The following is a 24,643-nucleotide window of genomic DNA, read 5'->3' as shown; positions in this document are numbered from 1 at the left end:
CAGGTGTGAATACTTATATAAATAGAATTAGACATATTATACGACATATGTTTCAGTCTATCTTTATTTTGTTGTATAGTATGTGTATTTATTGTCTGTGTCTGTGTAGTTGTATAGTATGTGTATTTATTGTCTGTGTAGTTGTATAGTATGTGTATTTATTGTCTGTGTAGTTGTATAGTATGTGTATTTATTGTCTGTGTAGTTGTATAGTATGTGTATTTATTGTCTGTGTCTGTGTAGTTGTATAGTATGTGTATTTATTGTCTGTGTAGTTGTATAGTATAGTATAGTATGTGTATTTATTGTCTGTGTAGTTGTATAGTATGTGTATTTATTGTCTGTGTAGTTGTATAGTAGTTGTATAGTATGTGTATTTATTGTCTGTGTAGTTGTATAGTATGTGTATTTATTGTCTGTGTAGTTGTATAGTATGTGTATTTATTGTCTGTGTAGTTGTATAGTATGTGTATTTATTGTCTGTGTAGTTGTATAGTATGTGTATTTATTGTCTGTGTAGTTGTATAGTATGTGTATTTATTGTCTGTGTAGTTGTATGTGTATTTATTGTCTGTGTAGTTGTATAGTATGTGTATTTATTGTCTGTGTAGTTGTATAGTATGTGTATTATTTTCTGTGTAGTTGTATAGTATGTGTATTTATTGTCTGTGTAGTTGTATAGTATGTGTATTTATTGTCTGTGTAGTTGTATAGTATGTGTATTTATTGTCTGTGTCTGTGTAGTTGTATAGTATGTGTATTTATTGTCTGTGTAGTTGTATAGTATGTGTATTTATTGTCTGTGTAGTTGTATAGTATGTGTATTTATTGTCTGTGTAGTTGTATAGTATGTGTATTTATTGTCTGTGTCTGTGTAGTTGAGCTGCTGCAACACTTGAATTCCCCCATGGGGATCAATAAAGGAATATAATAATAACTACATATGCCTTTTTTTTGGGTTTAGCTTAGAAAAAAAAGGGGAAACTGCTGTCCACTATACATTTTTCTCTGCATTTTCTCCTGTTACATGTCCATCCTCCTGTGAGCCACACCGCTGGCCTGCTGCCTTACATGGGCAAACCTCTCTCCACTCTCAGAGACTGGCTTGGAATTCCACAGCGTGACGTCACCGCCTACAACAAAAACTCTCCCAGAATTTTGGATCAAGAAGTTTCACTTTTAAGGGGCTGAGGGGGGATTTGAACCTCTTCTTTTAATCCCTAGAAAGCGAGGTAAGCGACACTACGGAGGTACTACTAGGTAGCTCTGCGACTGTTTAGACCGGGGTAGTTTGAAGGGATAACCCGGGTGTTTGGGAGTAGCTCGTCTCCCACTTTGTTCGGCCTTGTTAGGCTATGATATGAAGTTTACTGTAGCTCTCAATGAGGGCGTGGATATATGAGTATACATGAGGTTACTAACTAAGCTAGCTTGTCGGTAGCTTAGACATTGAATATATATATATACGACATTTGTGAGCGACTGAACTAGAAGCCAAAAGGGACTCTGGGCGTCTCTGGTGTTTTTCTGTTTTTAGCCCAATGCGGAAGACAGAGTTGTCATCGGAAAACACGACAACCTCCCATGTCTGCTACATATCACCTCACAGGACGACGCTAACTGTTAGCTAGAGTTAGTGTTAGTCGTTAGGAGAAAAGAGAAAAGAGGAAAGAGGAAAGAGAAAAGCCCCCCCACCCTCCTCCTAAACGTATGAACTGACTGCTTTACGACTCGCCACGTTGTTTAACTTAACATACAGTTGGTGTGAGTTGTGCTCAGTAGTTCTGACTTCTGTGTCCATTAGACTTTAATTCATTGAGTCCCTTAAACTAGCCTTGCTGTGCTGGCCTACACTATCACCTTAAGGTACTTTTAACCCTTGTTTAGGTTGAAAAGACGAGGCAGGAAAGCACCACTGCTTTGATTTGTGACATTACATTACATTACATTACATTACATTACATTACAGTCATTTAGCAGATGCTTTTATCCAAAGAGACTTACAGGAAGTGTATTCAACATAGGTATTCAAGAGAACTACTAGTCACCAGAAGTCATAAGTGCATCTTAAAGCATAAACCAGAGCAAAAGTATAGTGCAGAGGCAAATTACTACGAAAACAATAATTGCAACAGACTAATCCGAATATAATAAGTGCTACAAACTACTACGAATAGGATAAGATAAGATAAGTATTGCCCTCTTGATTTCAATCCATTTGCACAGATTGTTTACGTGCAGTAGACACTGAATGAATGGCATAGAGTTACAACACTACATCAAAGGAGTAGATACTTTCTGTAGGCATCACATACTGTGTTATTGCTTATTATACATTACATTACATTACATTACAGTCATTTAGCAGACGCTTTTATCCAAAGAGACTTACAGGAAGTGTATTCAACATAGGTATTCAAGAGAACTACTAGTCACCAGAAGTCATAAGTGCATCTCCTTTCTTAAACAAGCATCTTAAAGCATAAACCAGAGCAAAAGTATAGTGCAGAGGCAAATTACTACGAAAACAATAATTGCAACAGACTAATCCGAATATAATAAGTGCTACAAACTACTACGAATAGGATAAGTGCAGTAAACAAATACAAATTCAATAAGTGCAGCGAACTGATACAAATACAGTAAGTGCAACAACTAATACGAGTGCAATAAGTGCTACGAGGAAGGCTCAGGGTAGTACTTCTTGAAGAGGTGAGTTTTCAGCCTGCGCCTAAAGATGGGCAGCGACTCTGCTGTCTCTGCTGTCCTGTACTTTTAACCCTTGTTTAGGTTGAAAAGACGAGGCAGGAAAGCACCACTGCTTTGATTTGTGACATAAAACGCCAAACAGGTCAGCCCTGTCTCCACCTAAAGTCTTCATGTACTTGTAACAAGCCTGGACAGACCCGTACCAGGTGCTCTAACAACAAGATGTTAACAAAGACAGTTCTGAGTGAAGTCACTGTCTTCCTCCTTGAGAAAAGTGAGATAACTGCTTTGTGTCCAGCTGGATTGTCCCCCCTGCTGATTACATCCTTTGTGTTCGCAACCGTCATTTCTTTAAAGGACGACATATCGACAAATCCCATTCATTTCTAAGGTATGGTGGACAATTCCAACCTTGTCATCAAATGTTTCTCCATGTATCACATGTATTGTGATAGGAGGAGATGCACTTATGACTAGGAGATGCACTTATGACTTCTGGTGACTAGTAGTTCTCTTGAATACCTATGTTGAATACACTTCCTGTAAGTCGCTTTGGATAAAAGCGTCTGCTAAATGACTGTAATGTAATGTAATGTGTTTTGTACATGCGTGTGCGTCTAGCTAAAGATTCCCTCCAAAGCTTTACATTTATCATAGTCTCACACAGATGACTTAACTTAATACCTTCCAAAATGTAGCTTTAACCTTGTCAGTTACCTGCATCTTTTGGGAAAAGAAATAAGAGCCCTGGTCCAGACTATAGATATTGTTCTGACATAAAATGTCGCTAACGTGAAAAATAAGTCTCACTTTCTTCTCCAAAAGACTGAATTCAAACTTCGACTTAGATGTTTCTAAATCAATAACACCAAGGTCCCCCGAGAGTGCTGCCATCAAACCGCATGCATCCGCGTCTCTCCGACACATTTTTGACTCAGGCAACATTAAACGGAACTGTCTTTTAAAAATCTCGGGTTAAAAAGGACTCGTTTGACAGCGTTGATGATGTTAAAGTTAAAAGATGAGTGCCTCAACCGCCTTTGAGCCCGAGCCCCCCTGGTAGGTTTAGTCGAGTTACTCTACTGTTTGTGTTATTTTAATGAGGGTGTCCTTTTTTGGAAGGAACAGCAGCAGTTTCCCCTGACTCTAAGTGAACCGTTTTAGAGCGTGATGTCAAGACGTTGGACTTTAGAAAGTGTCACCTGTCACCTGAGTGTTACCCTAACCAGAAACTAGTGTACGTCTCTCTATTATCTATGGTTAGTGTGGGCTAGTGGTTTTTGGGGATTCATCTATTACTATTACATTTGCTCTGCAGATAACTGTCAGTCTTTGCTACGGGGTCATTTAACAACACTCAGTGATGTGATGGAGGTATTGTCAAAGACTCTTCTTATTTCTTATCATCCTGAAGATAAAAAATATTCCATCAACCCTTTTACCCCAAGTTGCACTTCTTTTTACTTAACCAGATGAAGATGGCACATGTTATCAGTAAGAAGTACATCTCAATTGAATGGGTGCTGCATGCAACAGTATGTATTTTGAAAAGGCAGCTGCAGTATGTAAGTAAAAAGTATGCCGTTTGAAACATCGCTAAAGGGTTAGTGACTGACCAAAGACTATTGAACACAAATACAATAAGCAATACTTTTTTGTTATTTAAAAGTGTTTTTAAACACATCCAAATTTGCATAGGCTGTAGCATATGGCTATGTAATCATGTAAGAGGAAAACAAGTGTGTATTAAGATAATGACACCAGACTTTTGAGCCATTGGCGGCATAGCATGGACATGTCAGTGCCCGCTGTGCTGTCAGGTAGGGTGTGACATGTAAGCTGCTGGTTTGCACAACAGTATTGTTGCCTTGAATCCCTGTGGATTATAAAAAAGTAGTCCTGCAGGACATTTCATTTTCACAATACATGCGTAACTCTCCTACTGCATCTAAAACTAAAGACGACTGTTGTCTGGCAAAAAGCCCTTCTCTCCTGTGCTTTTACCATCTCAAGAAAACTTCATCTCTTTCTAATAGTGTACTTGCTGCAAGTAACTGTGCAAAAAAGATTTGTTAATAACAAAGCGATAGTTGTTGAAAAGACATGATAAATATGTACCTAACAAGCTGACACGATTATTAGACACAAACTCAACAAGTATAATAATGATTTAAGTCAAAAACCACACTAAACTGTATCTACAAAACTAGACCACACTGAAAAAGTCAGCCAGTTCAATGATTATTCAATCTGACTTAATAGGCTCATTTGAGACAAACTGTTCTTCTTCGCCTGGAAAGCAGATGAGATCAGGCGGCGTCGGCAGAAGCAGGCGTTAAAAAAAACTGTGGTCAAGTCGGATAGTTACCAGCAGCCTTCAAATAATATACAGGAAGTCACAGAAATAGTTAATAGTTACATCCTGTTAGATCCGATCTGTAGGCTATCTTTAGTGTGCAGACCATGTTTGAATTTATTTATTTTTGTTTGTTAATGTGTATATGTGGAAATGTGTTTGTGCATCTGGCATTATATTCTTTCCTTCATTCTTTTTGTATCCGCCTTGTAAAACCCGTTGCTGCTCGTTTTGATAAGTGCTACATAAATAACCCTTTTTATTATTATCAACCAAGCAATTTACATTTTGATATTAAACCTTCATTGCACACATGAGACTAATATCCAACAATCTAGTGATACATTTTACAATTACACTGAAAATTAGGATTCTCTACAAAACATGGTGTTAGTTGTCAAAACGAAGAGCCAATCAGCTAGTTGATCAGGCAACAGCCAGGCGTTTCCCATCATGCCCTGGGTGTTGCAGTCGGCCGAGAGCATCTTTCCTCCCTGGCTCTAAAAACTGGGACCGCCTGGATCTTGTGAGGTTTATCGTGGCCCACACCAACTTCATAACCAATGTTGCTTTAGTTTCAGTTCTATACACTGAATAATTGTTACACCGTAGTGAAACATTTTCTGCAATGCCACTTGTCAGCATTGTTTTTCCCTGACCGTGTCCTTGCTCTGAAATATTACTCCAACAGGCTGACAGATGTTGGGAAATTACTGAATAATATTTAAACAGAAGACTTACACTCAGGTTCATGTAGGATTAATAGGAGGCTTCCTATTGCTCATCTATCCTCTGATGAACAACACACTCCTGGAAACACATTTCAGTGAAGATGACAGGAGTCCACTTACCATGTTGGTTTGGTCCTGCACAGCACAATTACAGTTATGTAATCCGTTTGAGTGATGCAGAGTTTGTCAATCTCTACAGATTTCATCACACGGTAAAGGGCATCGCTTCAACAGCCTTCCAGGAATCCCGTACATCCAAAGAGGAGACAAGGTAAGATGGCTTTTGCTGTTGTTTGCTTGTTTAGAATACCAATGATTTGGGTTTTTTCCCCCTGAGATTTTGACAAGGAAGACTTTTGAAAAAACTGTCCAGTGTGAGTCCAACCATGGTAAAGTAGTAATACGCTAATTGGCGGGGAACAATTTCAATGCTAAAGGCCTATTTTCTTTGTTAGATTAACACTGTGTGTTAAGTGGCTGAAATCTAATTTCAATCTGAAGAAGTTACCCCGAACTAACTTGCAACATCATGTATCTCAACTGACTCACAGCGAGGTTGATTGCATTAAATATGGTTTGACTCATTGTAAAAAGCACACATTATGTAGCCATCGCTTATATTCAAGTCTTAAAGTCTTTTATTCAAGTTTTTAAGGCTTTTATGTCTGCATTGACTTTGCAGCCGCATTGTCATGTGTCCCTGATTGCCCCCCCCCCCCCCCCAAAAGATGCAGACGATTATGATTTTAGAGTTTGACTTTCATTAAAATAACAAAAACTGAAGCACCGCACTCCTCTTCCACAGATCACCAACAACAACAGGCTATTCTCATCTTTTCTCAAGGGCCAGACATATGCTTCGTAATGCGCTGCATAAATTCTTATATGGCTGTTCAGACTGATTTGGCATCGCTACAAATCAGATTTATATTTATTTAAAATACAAATATTTTAAAAATAATTTATGAACATGTAAGAATTTCAGTCGTCCGAATGCAGTCCGTCCCTTTGGGATTGGGATGAAGTAGGTTGGGCCGTAACGAGCGCTCTGGAGCCAAGTTGCTCATCAAAACCATTTCCAGGCAGGGAGGTGTAGTGTTCTCTCTTAGCAGCTGTTAATGTTACCGTGATCTCCGCTGACCCACGGCACTGGTGGGGAGTAATCAGACTTTTAATTATACCTTCTTAATCACTTGAGCACAATCAGTGTGACAAGACAGCTTCTCGTAGTAAATGGGCTATCTATACCTTCTAATCTGGCCCCGGTCGCCTGATTAACAAAAAAAGTAAATCATGTGTTACACATTTTTCAGCTTTCTAAGCTAACTCATCTTCTTTACATTTTGACTTATCTTGCCCTTTAAATAAATGGAGCTTGAAGGCTCTCAATGTTACCCATCTTAGGTCAGAGCGAACCGGGAGCAATGGTGAAAAGTTCTCTTTTATTATTCCCAGTGAAAGGTATGCACCACAGAACTGGCTGTACTGAGTGACTCTGGCTCCGCAGCCTGTGGCATTCCAAGTTAAAAAGCAAACCAAACTGATATTGCCCTGAATACTGTCTCCATATTTTCTCCATATTTGGAAATGTTTACCTCCTCACGATGGTTGACAGAGGTTGGGAGAAGGGGATGTGAGTCATTTCAGCTGCATACGGCTTTCTAGGGGTGAGAGGAGCCTTTTCCCAGTGACTGCCATTTAGTAAAGCTAGTTTTCTCTGCTTCAATGATCTAAAGACAAACTGTGAGTATCATTCTATGCGTCATTTTTCTTTTGATGTTTTAGTTTTATGTATGTGTGCAGTGAGATAATGTAACTAGTTATTGTCAAAATAGTACTATAATCAATATTTTTGCATAGTCCAAAATTGTGTGTGTGTATATGTATATATATATATATATATGCTGCTTGTGGAGAACTTTTTGTCACTGCTTGATTGAAAGTTTGGGAGCTATTAAGGAGATTCCATTGCTATTTCCTTGCATCAGACACAATACAGACACACAATGTCCCCAGGCATCTCGGCAAGTATGGAAAAGACAGGGACCAGACATTTTGGGAAAGTTATTATTAATATTATTATTTTTTAAGTTTAGGGCTAACTCTGCACTGCAGTGAGAAACAATTTTGACCGCAAGACTGACCTTGCATGCAACTGTCTGTCAGTAATATGAGGAGGTCAGGGATGAAGATGAAAAGCACGCAAATCTGTTGTGTCTGGCCGGACTGAAAATATATTGTAGGGTAGAACTTGTTAAATAGCCGTTTTCCTGCAGATGGCTTGCAGTTGCATTTGTGTGTGTGTGTGAGAGTTTGGGGCCAGCTTGGGTCAAGAATTCATTTTTTTTTTTTTTTTTTTTTTTTTTTTTACAAACATCCACTCCAACTGATATCTACACCTTAACAGGTCCGACCTTCCTCCTGGCTCTCACTCGCACACTTCAAACACTTAGCGTGGCAGGTGCCCGCCAGTAGTAGTAGCAGAGGGAAGAGGTAAATGATTTTACTTAGCTTTAAGGGCTGACGGCGCTCACCTCAGTAATGGTGTGATTATCTCTCACTTTTATCTGAAAATTATTCTGGGACTGTATCAGCCTCAGAGCCGGTGACCCTGATTGCGTCCCAGTGTCAAACGTTCTTTTTTTCCATATTGTTTTATTGGATTATGAAATGTTACATAAAGCATGTGTCCGGCCATGCTTGTTCCTTTTTTTTCTTTAGTATTTTCATCGTACTAAACCTGCACCCGCAGCAAATCTTTATTTAAAATATATTCATGTTTACTCTGCAATGACTCATAAATATGTTCAAATTATTGATGACCAAATTATTTTTGGTCCGTAGGGCTGTAGCAGTGTCACTGTGAGCACGATAGCATGCTGACTTTATCTGACATGCCTTGGGCTTTGGGTGCTTTCAGGGTGAAGTGTTGGTCTCCATTGGCCTTAAAGTTAAAACCTTCTAACATTTGGAGATAAGAATGTCGAAGTTTTGGCAGTCAAATTTAAAACAAAAAGACTCCCGCACACTGTCCCCTGCACTTGCAGTCGGAGATATTAAATGTTTTTCAGTACGCAGACCTTCATCGGGTAATAAAGGAAAGATTATCTTTTTTTTGTTTATACGGCCATAAACCCGCAGAAATAAGATAAAATACACCGTAATTCTCAAAGCGGGAAATGAGTCCAGCTTACAAAGATCAGCAGTGATAGCCACACGCAGTTACAGTTAAATCATTAGTGTCTGTGCTAACTGAAGCACATCAATAAGGGGTGTCAGGCCCAGACTTTGTAGTGATCATAGATTATTAAATCCCAAATACAGTTTTTTTTCTGTCACGTTTAAACTCCTTGCCTGAAGTTTTGAGGAATGCTTCTGCACCTTGTTGGGTCAGGATCTGTAGCTCGCAGTCCGAAAATATAAATTTTGTCTTTTTCTTTCTGTGTTCTTGGCGTGAGGGCAACATTTATACACACAATCACATGGATCATTGCATTCAGATGCAAAAAAAGGTGGCTAAAGGAAGTAAATGTTATCAAAAGTTAGGGAGATTACTCTGTAGTTGTTTAGCAACAGTGACTCAGTCTCATTTTAAAGTATTGTGCCAGACAGCTGTGCACCGGGGAAAGCAACATTATAGACTGGGAAGAGATCGAGGAGAGAAAGTAAGGAGGCGTTTTGTCAGAATTGATTATCATAAAAAAACCTATGGGAAAACATGGTGAGTGCTTTGATGACCTAATTACTTTTGAGTAGCCATCACAGTTAATCAAGCTGTAGCTGATTTTTACACACCCTGTTAGAGACTGTGTGTATTTAAAGATCAGATTTGTAAGATTTACAATGATCCAACATAAATATTGAACTATTAACACTGCAATTCATTCAAATGATTGTAGTAGTAGTAGTACTAGTAGTATTTGGCCAGGGCTCCCTGAGAAAAGAGATCTTCTAATCGCAGTGAGACTTACCTGGTTAGGAAGGCTAAATGCGATATTCAGATCCTTAGTATAACATTGAACGGCCGCCACAGCTGACAAACAGCCCACCCTCTGGTTCACCCTCATGTAAACACTGTTGTCTCTGTCAGCACTGTTGTTTGCCCTGTTAGCGCTGTTAGCTGCTAGCCACCAGCTCAGCCTTCGCCACGTTGAGAGCCCCTGAGAAGCATTAGAAATGCTTGCACTCTTGTACATAGCACCTTTTTAAATAAAGCTATAATAAATAGAATTATTTAAAATAACAAAAAAGTAGCTCAACACCAGTTCAATTTATTACCACAGTATGAAGAATATTGGAGTTAACAGTTTCTAAACAAACACACTATCAACAAGAGTGTTTTGAGACAGCTCATTGGCTCTGCTGGTTTAATAGGTTTGGCTGATCGTTGGTTACATCGGTCTCTGGGGACATCTCCTAGCTCTTCAAATCACTTAATCTGGTCTAACTCTACTTTGCGGCCCTTAATTTCAAGATTGTTGCCATCCCCGGATTGGGAGAGATTGAGATGTTTTCAAGACAAGTCTCCCAAATGAATCTCGTCAACAAATTAAGGCCTGATTAACAAGAGCAATTGCACGGAGAATCCAACTGAGCTGAGGAGAATCAAGCTAAAGGGTGAGGAGATTATCTCTCTTATTAAGGAGAATCACTTTAAGGGTTTGATTACTTTCTGTTTTGGTAACTCTTGATTACTCTTTAACTAATGATGCCTTCGAAACAGCTATTTTTTTTCTGTACTGCTGAGAGTTTTAGAGTGCAGATTGAACACAGATCCTATAGGGTTTTGAACTCGTGCAGTGCGGTGTCTGTTTTTTAGTGACACCAACACTGAAATGATGATCAGAGCTTTGGAATTAATGCTAGTTGATCGAATTTTAAAATGCGGAAGTATTGTGATGTATAATAATGCTTTTTTGTTTGGCAACAATGACAGCTTTAAGAACTCTTTGAGATATTAATATCTGTTTGCAATTCTGGCTTTTGGGATTTTTTCTGTTGTTGAAGTTTTATCTCTTTCCCAGTCGAGCTGGAATGTCTGATCCATAAACAACAATCTGAGACGCATCATTTTTAAATAGATTTCAGATTTCTTTGGCCCAGTCGTCATTTTAACGTTGATCTGGCTGCCCGGTGTTGGCCAGTATAACTCATCACCTCTGTTGAAGGTCTTCTGAACTCTGAAGGAGGTCCACCTTTAGTCTTTGCCTGCGTTTGTTATTCACTTTTCCCACTACACTGCATGATGTCATGACCATCCTTCATGTCAGCAGCCTCCGCCAGACACTTTATGTCATGTCTGAAGAATTCAGTTTTTGTTTCATAGGAATGAATTATCTTTGGAACAGAACACCCTATTCCTTCATGAAGATCCTTTTTCAGGAAAACTTTCGCTCTCGTTTTAGTGCCAAGACTTTCCTCTGGAATGGCCAGTGAACTCTGTAGTTCTGTCTGTTAGTTCCTTAGATCCTTTTAATCAATAAAAAAAAAAAGAAATCCTCACTAAAAACACATTGCTGTATTTCTCTAAATTCACTGATAATGCCAGCCATATTCTATATTAAACTTGTGTACATGGCCTCATTGCTGGTGACAAATAACGAAAATAACCGAGAAACCATAACTTCTGACATAAGTGATGCAGTCAGGAAGCTTCTAAACATAGAGCCTTGGTCAGCCTATCTGTTTGTATGACGAGCAGACACGCAGAAAGGAAAAAGGTCCGTCTACACAGCTTTGGGAGGATCAGACACGCAGAAAGGAAAAAGGTCAGTCAAGAATGGTTCATTGTCTGAATCTTTTATAGCTGTCTTGCACTTGTTGGAGGGCCAGCCCAGTCTGCCAAGTGTTCATTGTCTGAATCTTTTCGGGGTGTTTTTGTGGGTATGTAACTCTGCTTTAGTGGCCTTTAAAGCTGCATTGAATAAATGAACAATCAAGTTTCATTTTTTTCTTTCTTGCTTTTATTACTTTGCTTCTCCCCCAAAAATCCCTATCTCCGATCCCAATGTTGATATTAGTAATACTATCACTATAAGCAGATGATTATTAGAACAATTTGTCTTTCTTAATTTCTCATGCAGATCACCATCTAATTACCATTTGTATATTTATTACATGAATATAAAGTAATGAAACGCTATATATATGTATATATATATATATATATATATATATATATATATACATACATACATACATACATACATACATACATACATACATACATATAACATATAGAAATGAGCTAATTCTAAATGTATTATAAATAAATAAAATTTGTTTTAATTTCTTTAAAATAATAAATACAAATAAAAAAAAATATATTTTTTAATTTTAACATTTTTATGACAGTATTTTTAACACTTTTTCCATATGTTGTCATGTTTGAAAAAACACTGCTTACTATAAGCAAATTATTTAAACAGCAGATTTATAATGATTCCGTCCCGGGCTTTTTGATCACTATAAGGGGTTTGCAGTCTAGTTAGTACTTTCTCCTTATTGGGGACATCAGGAGATACCTGCTCAGGATCAGGACTTAGAGAGCCATACACCGCAGCCAGGAAACTAAAACTAGAACTTTTCTGCTTTCCGTTAAAATAATGGTTAAATTCCAAAGTATCTGTTTGTGTTGAGTGTTTGCAATCCACACGACCATCACTTTTTACAGTCTTGTTGCTGAAAATTTTAATTTACTGCTTAACAACACTTACTAGTAAACAACAGTAGTCTTTAACATTGTCGCAACGACAGTGGGGGTGATTGTGTGCCAAAAGTGGCATTCCCTCTGTGCCCCTATCGTTTAGGATCAGATGCCACTAACTGATTAATCTGAGATTAGGCAGAAGCTGGAGGCTAATGGGACACTTCACACGATGTGACTGATACACTTGGTTGGCATGCAGGGACAGATGACAGCCTCTAAAGGCGGGCAAATTATCGAAGCATGTTGTTGGAAAAACATTATTGATGTGCCAAAACGAATAGACCGCAAGAAAAACACATATAAATCAGATTAGAATGGCAACAGGATGATGACAGTGGACATGGTTAGCGTTACCACCCAAATGTCAGCAGCGGTAGTGAAACCAATCAATGAATGTGTAGTTATTAGAGATGCAGATTGCAATTTTCTTCTTTTCTTCGCCGATTCTGAGCCGCCGATTCCAGTTTTCATTAACTGACAGCGAGGCTCCAGACTTTTTGTCACCAGTGTCCTGAAAAATTATTCCAACGTTCCTGAAGTCTGTGTAAGGCGTCAAAAAATTCTAAATGTTATCCTCATACTTAATAAACACACACACTTTAAATTAGTAGGAATTTATTGATGGTGTATTTTTATTTCAATGTTTGCTTCGATTATAAAACATCTTGGCATTACTAGTTTTTAAGATGTATTTTAAGATGCTTAGAGCTAGTGTTAGGCTGTTAAAGAGGTAATTTATTATTGTCTAATATCGGTTTTATATTGCTGTGGAAACTTATTTATTCAAGTTTCTCGCTAAACACACATGAAAGTTATAATGCCGCAGTGTGCCGACGTAAAATACACCGATTCAAATGTGACCGTCAACAAAATATGAAGAAATTTGAGGTTTTGATCGGCTGCAGAACGATCTTTACATCTCCAGTATTTATAGAGTAAAGGTCAATAGATGTGTGTAAATGACTGGAATTTCAAAGTGACTTCTTCCATTGAATTTAAACTAAATCTGCTAATATCTCTATTTCTTCCACCAGGGCTGGTAATACTTCCCTTTTTTTAAACTTAATAAACTCTTGTATGTATCCTTTTAGTCTTTTAAAAGTCTCCAGGATGCATAGGTAGCGTTCCAAAGCACTCTTGAAAGAACAGCGACACTGTAAATTGAGCTATAATGGAATGCCAGCCATTACCAGAGAAGTGTTCAGGGTTAAAAGTAAAAGCTTCTGCTATTTGCCTTCTGGAGTAATTTGTCACCTTGAAGTTGACTCTTAACCTGGCAGCGTTTTCTCTTGATCTTGATTTAGAGGAGAGAAGGGATGCTCCTGGACAGATAGAAACGTGAAGTAGTTGATTAAACTGATGTTTCAAGGTAGCAGATTTGGAGAAGCTAGATAAAGTAAGATTTTTCGAGGTCTTTGCTGGCGTTTGAGATGTAAGGGCAGTTTTAAATTGAGTAGGAAGTGTTCTGATTTTCGTGCTACGTCAGGCACATCACTCTTTGTTCTGCCACAATCTGATTTTGTCATCGTAGTTGTGAGTCGCCGATGTCAGCGGCAGAATTTTTACCCCATCACTCTTTTGAAGGAGCCGTGAGGCCTGCATGCATCAGCCTACTGGCACACTGTATACATGTGCATATTTCACATGGCTCATTGGCAGGATTAATTGCCAGCGAGTCCCCCGTGGTCCAGTAATGCAATTACCTACTGACCCAAATCATCCTCTTGGCTGGAAGTCACTGTCTGATCTGGCAGTGTTACACCTGGGACAAATACTTCACTTCACCTCACACTCACCCCTCCATGCATTGTCATATCAGTGCAGTCCATGATTTTTGATGTTTGTGTGAGACATCCAGGAATTTTAGCCTCTGATTTTGGTGGTTGATCCGTGTTTGTGTAGCATCCTCTTTTCAGGAATAGATGTAGATTTACTTTGAATTAGGCCATGTCTGCTAAAAGGAAGGCTTTTCTCACCTCATCTATTCATTTAAAGTAAGGAAAGCTCTGTCAACCAAAAAGCACTTTAAGTCTTTAGCTTTCATATTTTCAATTTTGAGAGAGATTCGGGGTTCTGAGGTAGTAGTACTTGGTGAAAACATGTACTCTGTAGGCTTCCATAACTGGGAGATAATTGAGCTGTGAAAACGTACATAACGTATGCTGTTGTCCCCAACATAAGATGTTACTTGGCAATGAAATACTCCAGTTACTGGAAGAACTTCTTTCTCAGTAGTACGCACCAATACATGGCTCCTTTTTAAAAAAAATCAGATTAGAAGAGACACACCGGGTGAACAGGGTAAACATTTGAACTAAAATATATTGCCATGAAACTTCCCAAGGCGATAGCTTTAAATTAAGACAACAATGTTTTTGTGTTTCAAGTTTCTGAATGTGTTTGTTTGATTAATTTAATTTTGAAACAGGTTAAAAATTTTGTTGACCAACTAGACCAACTAGTTAGCTAAAGTTCTTTACTGAGAGAATTTTTGATATCTCTTTTTTTCACTTCATAATTCAGAAAATACTTACAAGAGCCATAAAAAACAATTTTGAAATGTTTTTGGGGTAAAATGTTGTATATATCAGGCTTTAAATGATATATGAAGTAACTCCTCTGTTAAAACCTTCAGAAAATAGATAGGAAAGAAACTGGAAAGTTTGGTGTGAGTGCTGCTGAAGTTTAGATTTCTGGCTCATTTAGAGAAAACAGCCTTTAAAGGTATGTTTTGTAAAATTCCAGCCATACAGGGTTAATAATTCTCGAATAAATATCACCATGAAACTTACCCAGTTGAATACTTGCATTAAGACAATCACTTTATTGTATTTCAAGTTTTCTGAAATGATATGTTTAACTATGAAAATTAAACTTTATCTAATGGTAACTTTTGTTGAATTTAGGGAAAATCTCCAGCTGCAAAAATGACAAGTAGGGAGATAAACACCTGAATGTTTATTTAGGTTGTTTTCTTTCCACTAGTCTGAAAGAAGACGTGTCATGGGAGCAAAATAGCCCAAAATCTGTAAATTGACCAGTGCCTGAAGAAATATGTTTTTGCCCTGGGGTGTCTTGTTAATACAAGCAGTAAGATAAATCTCCTTTTTATTTAGAAGGTGCTTTCAAAAATCAGGCTAAAACATTTTAATATGAAAAGCTGCATCTTTTCAACACCAGTATTTGTGTGATATTACTTTTGCAGTGAATTACAAGTGTGCCGTAATTACAAAACTATGCTTTAAGACAGGACACTTCCTGAATGCCTTTGGCATTTTACATTGCATGAATTAGCCTAGCGGCTAGCCGACCCTAGTTAGTTAGTTGGTTTGTTGTTACCTCGACACTCTGTCCGTTTTGTCACAGCATAAAGAGAAAAGCTTCTTTGTGTCTGTACTTGCACTGTTCTCATGTCACATCGATATACATCAGAGGTTAAATGAGGTTTATGTCTTAGTGATTTGCCCCAGAATCTGCTTCATTAGTGGATTATCCAATTGTATGTGATGTAGCGTGCATTGTGGATCAAGCACCATAGTGCAACCATGGAGGCCGGCTTGTCATTTGAGCTCCCTGCATGCTTTTGTTTTACGTTGTATATGTGGGCTATAAACTGAGGGACCCTTACGTGTCTTTGTTCGGCATCAAATTAGGAAAGAAACATCCAAAGCAAAGCCATAGATTAGTTTTTTCCACCTTTCTGGGATTGGGTTTTTGTTATCCCAGAGCTGTGCTCCGTGCTCTATAGGGGCTTCTCAATGATAAAAGCATTGAGAAGCCCCTGGCATGTTTTTCTCCCACACTTAGCAACTTAGTAACTAGATCTCAATGAGAAGCAGTCACTGTAATGTTTTGGTTTATATTAATGTCATAATAAGTGAACGCTATTTCGTTTACCGTTATGCTTTGTTGCTCTTGTGTTATGTCACACCGTGTTTGTTTTGCCACCAGTGGAGAAAGCACGGTTTTCTTCCCCCTCCTTTTTAAAAGAGCATCAGTTCCAAAGTATAAAGATATTTTTAATGAATCTGTTTCATTTGAATACAATTGGAATGAAAGGTTTTCTCTCATGTCGTTTACTGATATCATTTCAGCTAAGTTGATCATAGAACACAAGCACAGTTACTTTAACTTCATTTTGATTCAATACATTGCATTTGTCATCGGCGGGAAAAGCCCTAATGTGTCAGTGCAGCGGGCAGCACAAGGCGGGCATCCATGCCTCTAGCATATTCTCTAGAAATGTAAAGAACATTTTTGCCAGTTGAAATCCAAACACGCGCCTCCTTAAATGCTATTGTTTTGCTATCTGCTACCAACCACAAGCTAATGGTCAAGTGTGGTTTTATATGACGGGTGAAGCTACCAATTCGAATCACATTCGATAATAACTTATGTATGTATAAAGTGCAGAATCAAAAGTCATCAAAAATATTATCTGTTACACTAAGAGGGAAACAAATAATGTTTTATATTTTCTACCAACACAAATACACCAGATTACAACCTGTAAAATGTATTATATTATATTTATTATATTATACAGTTTTCTATAACTGCAGTATTTCCTGTATTCGTGGTGAGATCCTTTGCTCCACAGAGCTTGTCGTAGTGAATGCGCTTGGAGCACGGTGATCGTAAAGCTCATAACTTCACAGCTGCACCGTGGTAGTAACCATTAACCAGTGATAATCTCTGCACCGACTGCAGCCTGCTGGTGGAAGCCTCTGCAGATCTTAATGGTTTTGACAGGAACACAGAGCTCAGTGCCGACACATACTGGTCTCTGCAGAAGAAATCACACATGGACTATGATTTTGGTGTTGAGATGGAACCTAATGATGCATTAAAGCAACAGATGGATTGAGTGACGTCCACCGTAAACACCAGACTCTCACAGCAAAAACTCCACATGACACCTTAAGCTCTGTAGACTTATAGGAAGAGTAAATATCAAATGTAAGAGAGCTCTCAAAGACTTGACGTGTTCGCCGTAGGACAGCCGCCGGGCCTCACACACTTATCAGAAATGAATGTCAAAGTCTGAGGGTCATGGACGGTGGACTTTGGGACTGGGTCATAGAGCTACTGGCACACAGAAAGGAATGAACATAGGAAAATCAGCAGGCAACGCAATGTAGCATTACAACAATTATACAGTGAAGGGACTCCGTCAGGTGAAACTCAGTGGAGGAAACCTGCGGCCAGGTGAGGAATGACTCACTGAGTCAAGTTCTTGAAAACGCGCTGAGATTAGAGAGTGAAGCTGAGGGGATCGGGCAGATAATCTAAAAGTACCGGGCTCATGTATCGGTGGGAGCAAAACATGACTCGATAGCATTTGACTTTTAAAAGTGCTTCATTTGTATCAATGTGTGTTGCAAAGTGCAATAGATCTCAATGATCTACCCGCCATGGAGCTGCGTGTGTTTACAACTACAAGAGGTGTAATGAAGAATTCAGACTGGGGCTTTGAAAGTCACTGTGCTGCATTCAGCCTGGGATCCCGCTCACCTCTAAGTGAAGGACGACTGTTTTTCCTGGGCGAAGCTCTCACGAACGCTTTTCAGGTCAGGTGTAAACCAGAGGAGCCACTTGCTTCCTGTCGAGGGTATTTCCTGCACTCCAGCCTGCCCTCGGGGCAGATTCCCGCAAGCCCAGTGGAGCTGCACTGTACCTAGTTCAGGAAAGGTAACGTGCACTAATTTAATTCGATGCGCGTCTTTCACTTTGCTGCGGCCGCTGTAAAGGAGTGGTTATAAATACACTAGAAAGCCAAAGGGGGAAAAAAGGCAGAGGTGTTTTTCAGGGATATGTATTTTTCATTGCTTTGGTCTACCTTTTCAGGCTGTAAACATCGAGGACCAATCAAGCGGTCCATACCAGGAGCACTTAGAAAGCATGCGTCCACAGAAGAAATGGGACCCGCTGCTCCTCGGCTTTGGCAGATCTGTATGAGAATAATGTTTAGGTCAGCTCTCTTAAAGAAAAAAAAAAATGCATCATGAGTATTCAAACACAACATATAAAGCCTATAAAAATAGCCGAATGATCCCTGAGTGAAGCATGAGGACCAGGATGAAGGTTATAAGAAGAGGGGGAGGCCTGTCCACATGTGTTTAGTCTCTTTCAAGCCTGTCCATCACAACCTGATAAATAAAGGCTCCTTTCAGGGCTTAAATTGCGTTTCTTTGACAGATTGCGGGTCTTTAGAAATGTTTTAATGGTTCTAATGTACTTGGATGATCACTTGTGTTCGATAGCAAATTGCTCCATCTGAATGTTTAATGGCTCTGATAATTTGAGTATTTAACTCATTGTGTTTTTTTTTTGTCTCCCCCTCGCCCTACAAGGCTGAAAGTAGCTTAACCTAAGTTATCATAATGGATTTGGCAATGAGTGGAATTGGCTCATTTTATTTGACAAATTTTTTTAAAGAAATACTCCTGAGCACTGACAGTGAATGTTTATGAATGTATCCTATTTAATGAAATATGAAATACATGCCCTGTCTGCAGGAAAGGCATGGTTGATTAGATGCAGTTGTTTAAGGTCAGTTGGCAGAACTCAGAATGCTACAAGTGGCTTTGTTACAGCTAAATTCATAGCAATGAACTATACTATGGGCCATATAGTGTGTATGTCCGCCTGATTGCCGCAACACACAGAGGCGACACACAAAGATGACTTGCATATTCCAAGGATAGCTTTATCAATAGATATATGTCCATAAATCTGCTTAGAAATAATAGAATAAAAGAGGCTCCTCTTTGTTAGACTGCCTGATATTTCATGAGACAAAAATCTGTGATGGTTAAATAGCCTCAAGCGGTTAAATTAAAATAAATAAAGTAAATGTTATCATACGGTTGCTTATGTATTTGGTAAATTCATTAAACATAATTTCAGCACCAGACACTGTTGAAATAACTCAGCAGCTCCGGTGTGACTGCTTCATGTCTGGGGCAGCACTGGGTGTCATATTTATTGGGATTAACACAAGCCTTGTATTAACTTTGTTATCTACTGTAGATTTATGTAAAAACATGTACATTTTGATGTTGGCCACAAGAGTGAAAAATGTTTTTTGCTGCAGGGTCGGATTTTTGCATAGCTGCTATTACCGCTGCCTTAGAGGCGCCTTGCAAGTACCGGCATTATCAATGTATTTAACAAAAATTCGTTCAGTTGGCATCTGAGAGGCGAACACAAACCAATGAGCCCATCTGACCTGTGTTTTCGACCATTCCTGGCCGGATCATCATATTACACAGCTCCTTCTGCAATGCCTTGGTCCCCAGATGTTGTAGCACAGAATGTGCTGGAGCCCTTTGGTTTGTGTTTGGACCTGTAGCGCAGAGACTGTAACTCTAAGATAAATCACATCTAGTGGATATGTTTCAGGTCCATCGCTTCTCAGGGGAAAAAAAAAGAATTAGAGTGATCGGTCAGATATTGGTGCTACTGTATATCAAGACATTTTATTCTGGTTTGGTAACTCATTTTCACTCAGATTTCTTAGCTGGAGAGCAAATTGCTGGTTTTGAAACATGGATTTCTATGGTTATGGATGTTTGGCAGTTCACCTGACTTTAGTGGTTAAAGGATGCTGTTTGTATGTGGAGCTGCATGTGCAAGGCATACTTGCTTATGAAGTTGCTTAAAACATGATATTAGCTCTCAGTAAATCTACCCTGGGTGAAAAAAGGTATTGATAAAATATTAGTTGAACAGTTCTGCCTCCTTGGTAGAAAATAATGCGTGATCCCCACTGAAAATGCTTAATTTTATTGAATGTCTAAATCCACTCTGACTCTGTGAGATCCCGTTGTTTTTTTAACACGTCAAATTTATTTTTGGCGCGTTTTGTGACGCATAATCTGCATATACGGCTGTTTAATTCCAGGCAGTAACCTCCACTATTTGCTTCTGAAAAGTGAAGCCAATAGTGCCTTAAACTTGCATTCTTTCTAGTGTCCATCAGGGGGCGACTCCTCTGATTGTATAGAAGTCTATGAGAAAATGACTCTACTCTTCACTTTATTTATTCCCTCAGTAAACATTGTAAACATGAGTTTATGGTCTCAACCTCTAGTTTCAAGTCTTCTTCAATACAGCATGATGTTCATTTAGTAAATGATTGAGAGTCAAATAGACCATAAAGCAGGGTAAGCTTAAGCGTGTGGCTTCCTTGTGATTGACAGGTTTCTACCACAGTGTTGTCTGGTCTAGGAGTTGTCCTTTTTAACGTCTTACAACTTAAAACCTTTCACAGTGTCTGTAAGCCTTTCCCTTTTATGAAAGTGAACATTCCGTTTGCCTAAAAATGTCTTATTGAGTCTTTCGGTTATACTTAGCTCCACCCTCTCATGTCATTTCTGGTCGCCAGAAAACCAAGATGGCCCCGGCCAAAATGCCCAACTCTAAGCTTCAAAACAGCAGTCTACAAACCAATGGGTGACCTCATGGTGATATGTGTTTCTCACTTTTTAACCGTATCCACGTCGATTGATTAAGGCTCCCAGTCTGTCTGTAAGCTCGTCTGAATCACTCTGGGCAGATTCCCCTCAATCACTACCTAATAATCAATACATGGGCCTTCAAACACTATTGATTTCTTCCCATAGAGCCGACATGAAAACACTTTTGGTTCAGTAAATGTCTGCTCTCAGTCAGGGAGGTGAAGGCAGGTTAGCGAGCCGCTGTACAATCAACTCGCCAGGAGCTGCTGCTGTCAGACGGGCAGAGCCATTCCCATAAGACGGAGCCAGTGTGGATCGGATGACGGGATGCTTTTGCGTCTCGCTCATGTCTTGCTCACGTCTTGCTTGCATCTCACTCCCAGTGGGGATTCCCAGTAAGTCCTCCAAAGACTGTTGACAATGGGCTAAATGATGAATCCCACTCAATCATAAATTGGAGGCGTGTTGCAGATTGTTTATCATCAGCATCAGTTACGCCCCCTCAACAAGGGCAGCTGTTGTGCCGTGGGTAAATACTCTGGCAGAGGCCCAAGAATTGGAGAGTTTCCACCCAAAGAAAAATAAGGCTGTAAGAAGCAGTAAGGAGTAATGAAATTGAAGCATTTTAAATTGAACTTGAAGCAATCATGTGATTTTCCAGTGTCAGAACTGGCGTTAAGGGAAAATCAAAGAGCAGTATGTAAGTTATTCAGGAGCGGAACTAGGATTCAATGGTCTAATTGTATTTCTTTAGCCCACAAATATAATAATTCATTAAAAAATACTCCAATAAAACATATTTTAATCAAGTTGATGTTAGACAAACTGGCTGTGAAAACAAGACGTTTTATTTTAGTAACTATCTTGGTTAGAGCGCTCTCGACCACTCGTAAAATGTTCTCTTACCCAAAAGAGGAGCAGAAAAATTGAGAACATTGGCGAATCCCTGAAATCAATGGGTTGGAACAAAATGAGAACAAATCCTTGATACAAACAAAAACAAGAGGACATTAATTTGTATCCGGCTTCCTGTATGAAGCCTGTTGTCCATAAAAGGCATGTTTGTGCAGAGTTTTCTCATGTCACTTTCTATGCTCGTGGGCAACAGCAGAAGTCTAATTGACTGATATCCCAACTCGTCAGCAGATAAAACCAGAGCGAAAATATGTTCTTGTTGAATTTTTTTTTTTTCCAGAACTATACTCTTTATTGTTGATCAAATCTATTGATTCAGTTTTAATGAATGAAAAAAGATAAAATATATGTTTTATGTTACCAAAGATTTTCAATTTACAATGAGAAAATTGCAAAAAGCTACAAAATCCTCACATTGTCAAAGCTAAAGACGTTTGGTAAAAGATTGTCAAAGTTATTTAAAATTAATTGATTAAAAAAATTGATTAACTAATTATTTTAAAGTTTTTTATTAAATATGAACTTAACACTAGGCGCACACATCTCCACATTAAACTGGTGGTAATAAAAAGCAGGATTCTCTTTCTGTGGTAACATAATGTGTATACACCCGTGTTCAACACAGTTTTAGAGGTAAACACATTAAAATTACTCAGTAATTGAGACTGCATTAAAAAAAAAATCTGTGTGTCAGACAACGCATGAAAGGACACCAAAAATAGTCTCAACATCAACATCATCTCTCTGGAGGAACGTGTCCCCGGCACCCCGGCTGCTGGTTACTTTTCCCTCCGTGCCCGGCTACCTCGCTGAGCTCGTTTAAAACGCTGCCTCTGAAACAAATAAATACGGGAGCATATGCTAGAACAAGGAACGCCACTTCAAGCAATACTTGTTCCTTAACATTAGCGCGGCGCAAAGAAACTGAAGTGAAGTTGAGAAAGATTTAGTTGTCAGCTGCATCTTCTCAAAACATTGGATTTTACTTGCTAAAAAAACCAAAAGTGTGAAGGAGGCATGGATAACAATCCCAAAACTGGCGCCCACCAGTAATTACGATGTGGGTACAAAGAGATTTTTGCCATTCTAAAGGGAGAAGGGGAGTGTAGGTGTATTAATTCCTATTCCTTCCTGCTTCCTCGACTTGGAAGTTCGGATTTAGAAAAATAGACCCCCCCCCCCTCCCTCAAAAGAAAAGAAAAAACAACTGTCACATTGACTGACGCCAGTCGCATGTAGCATCTGTGTTCCCACCACTGCTCCCCATAGTATATGCCACACTGTGGCAATGTGGGGAAACTGACGATGTCAATTTATCAGAACAAACAAATTCCTCAGCAAGAGGAGTACACATCTTCAGGGCCCTGGAGACAAGAATCATTCCACCCCCACCCTTACCTGTATCTAAACAGAATGTAGGACATTCACAACACCAGAAATAGAAATTTCACTCACAATTATCATTTTTGAATGTATCCCCTGCAGTCAAAAGTTGGGCTTTCACTTTGGGAGTTGGAGCTGCACTTTTAATGCCAACTTTGTTAAAGTAAACAATTGAATGAAAGGCTCCGAGATGAACGGCGGCTGCAGCCAAAGATCGGACAGTTTGGATGAATCCATCCGGATCTGTGCTGCCGTAGAATATATTCTCATAACATTTCGCTGCTTTGCTTTCAGAGTTGTATAATTATGTTGTGTTTCTTTTCAGGTGTCTGATCCTGTAGTCCCCGCCATCGCTTAGTGTTACAATTTGGGTAAGTACTCAACCTAATTTTTCCCCTCCTACACTACAGTACGGTATATTCAAAGACCATGAATACTGCTGCTGTAATGCCCAGCCTGTTTAGTTTTTAGTCTTTTTCCTGTAGACAATATTAATGTATATTTTACCTTTTTAAAAGAACTGTTGTGAGAGTTAAGAGACGTCTTTTTTTTTTTGGGCCATCTCATATTCACTTCTCTCATATTTAAACGACAACTGGCAAAACAAATGTAGGTGTTTATAATGAAATCATGCTTGTAGAGCTTATTGCTGCATATTAAGTATGCATTTGGTGCATTAGTTAAGCCTGCAGCGATTCTTTGTCTTTTTCTCCTGATTAGCTGACTCTTTGTTGGCATTAATTCTGATAAGCTGCTGAGAACTCCCTTAACTGCCAGATCAAAATTGTGTTTGTATGTCGTGATAACACTAATGGTCCTTGCTATAATTGATTTAAGATACTTGTCAAGCATGTGTGTTTAAAACTCTAATGAAGTGTAGACTTGATTATTGTTTTCTTGTCCTGACATTTAAATGTAGGCCTTTAGAATAACTCCACTCAGTCATGTGTCTGCATTCTCTCTTTGAAGTTGCTTCACTAGGACTAAACATACAAGGACATTTAACATACAGTGTATTGCACAAACTCTACATGCAGACGTTGCAATTGGCAGGCTCTGAGGTGTTTGTGTTTACCAAAGCATGCACAGTGGTTGAATACCAAAATGTGATATATTTTTGAAAACAGATGGCAAGGTGCTCATATGGGAACCTGAGCTCTTCTTCACTGAATAAGAAAATGTTGAACAGGTGTTCCAAGAAGCTTCCTTCCTCGCTACAGCTTTCATTAGCACACTTTTGTTCTTCTAGTAATAATAAGCTTACTTGTGCCCTGAGATATAGGGCAGACAAGAGCTGGCAAAAAAGTGGCCTTGATAAGTATTATTAGACTCAACCCCCTCCACCAACACCACCAAAAAAACCATAACGTGTTTTGTG

At 38.9% G+C, this 24,643-nt stretch overlaps 1 protein-coding gene across 1 annotated transcript in view; it reads left to right on the top strand.

Moving 5' to 3' along the window:
* Window positions 1-1,101: 1,101 nt before the first annotated feature.
* lpp (LIM domain containing preferred translocation partner in lipoma) overlaps window positions 1,102-24,643 on the top strand; it is a 144,827-nt gene continuing 121,285 nt past the window's right edge. Inside the window, exons 1-3 of the mRNA XM_054602612.1 lie at window positions 1,102-1,232; window positions 5,996-6,067; window positions 23,591-23,636. The gene's annotated coding sequence lies outside the window, so the exon portion shown is untranslated. The remainder of the gene's footprint in view (window positions 1,233-5,995; window positions 6,068-23,590; window positions 23,637-24,643) is intronic.

Source organism: Anoplopoma fimbria, chromosome 8 (assembly GCF_027596085.1).
Source record: "Anoplopoma fimbria isolate UVic2021 breed Golden Eagle Sablefish chromosome 8, Afim_UVic_2022, whole genome shotgun sequence".
NCBI classification, from domain to species: Eukaryota; Metazoa; Chordata; class Actinopteri; order Perciformes; family Anoplopomatidae; genus Anoplopoma; species Anoplopoma fimbria.
This window is presented reverse-complemented; position numbering and strand designations above follow the sequence as displayed.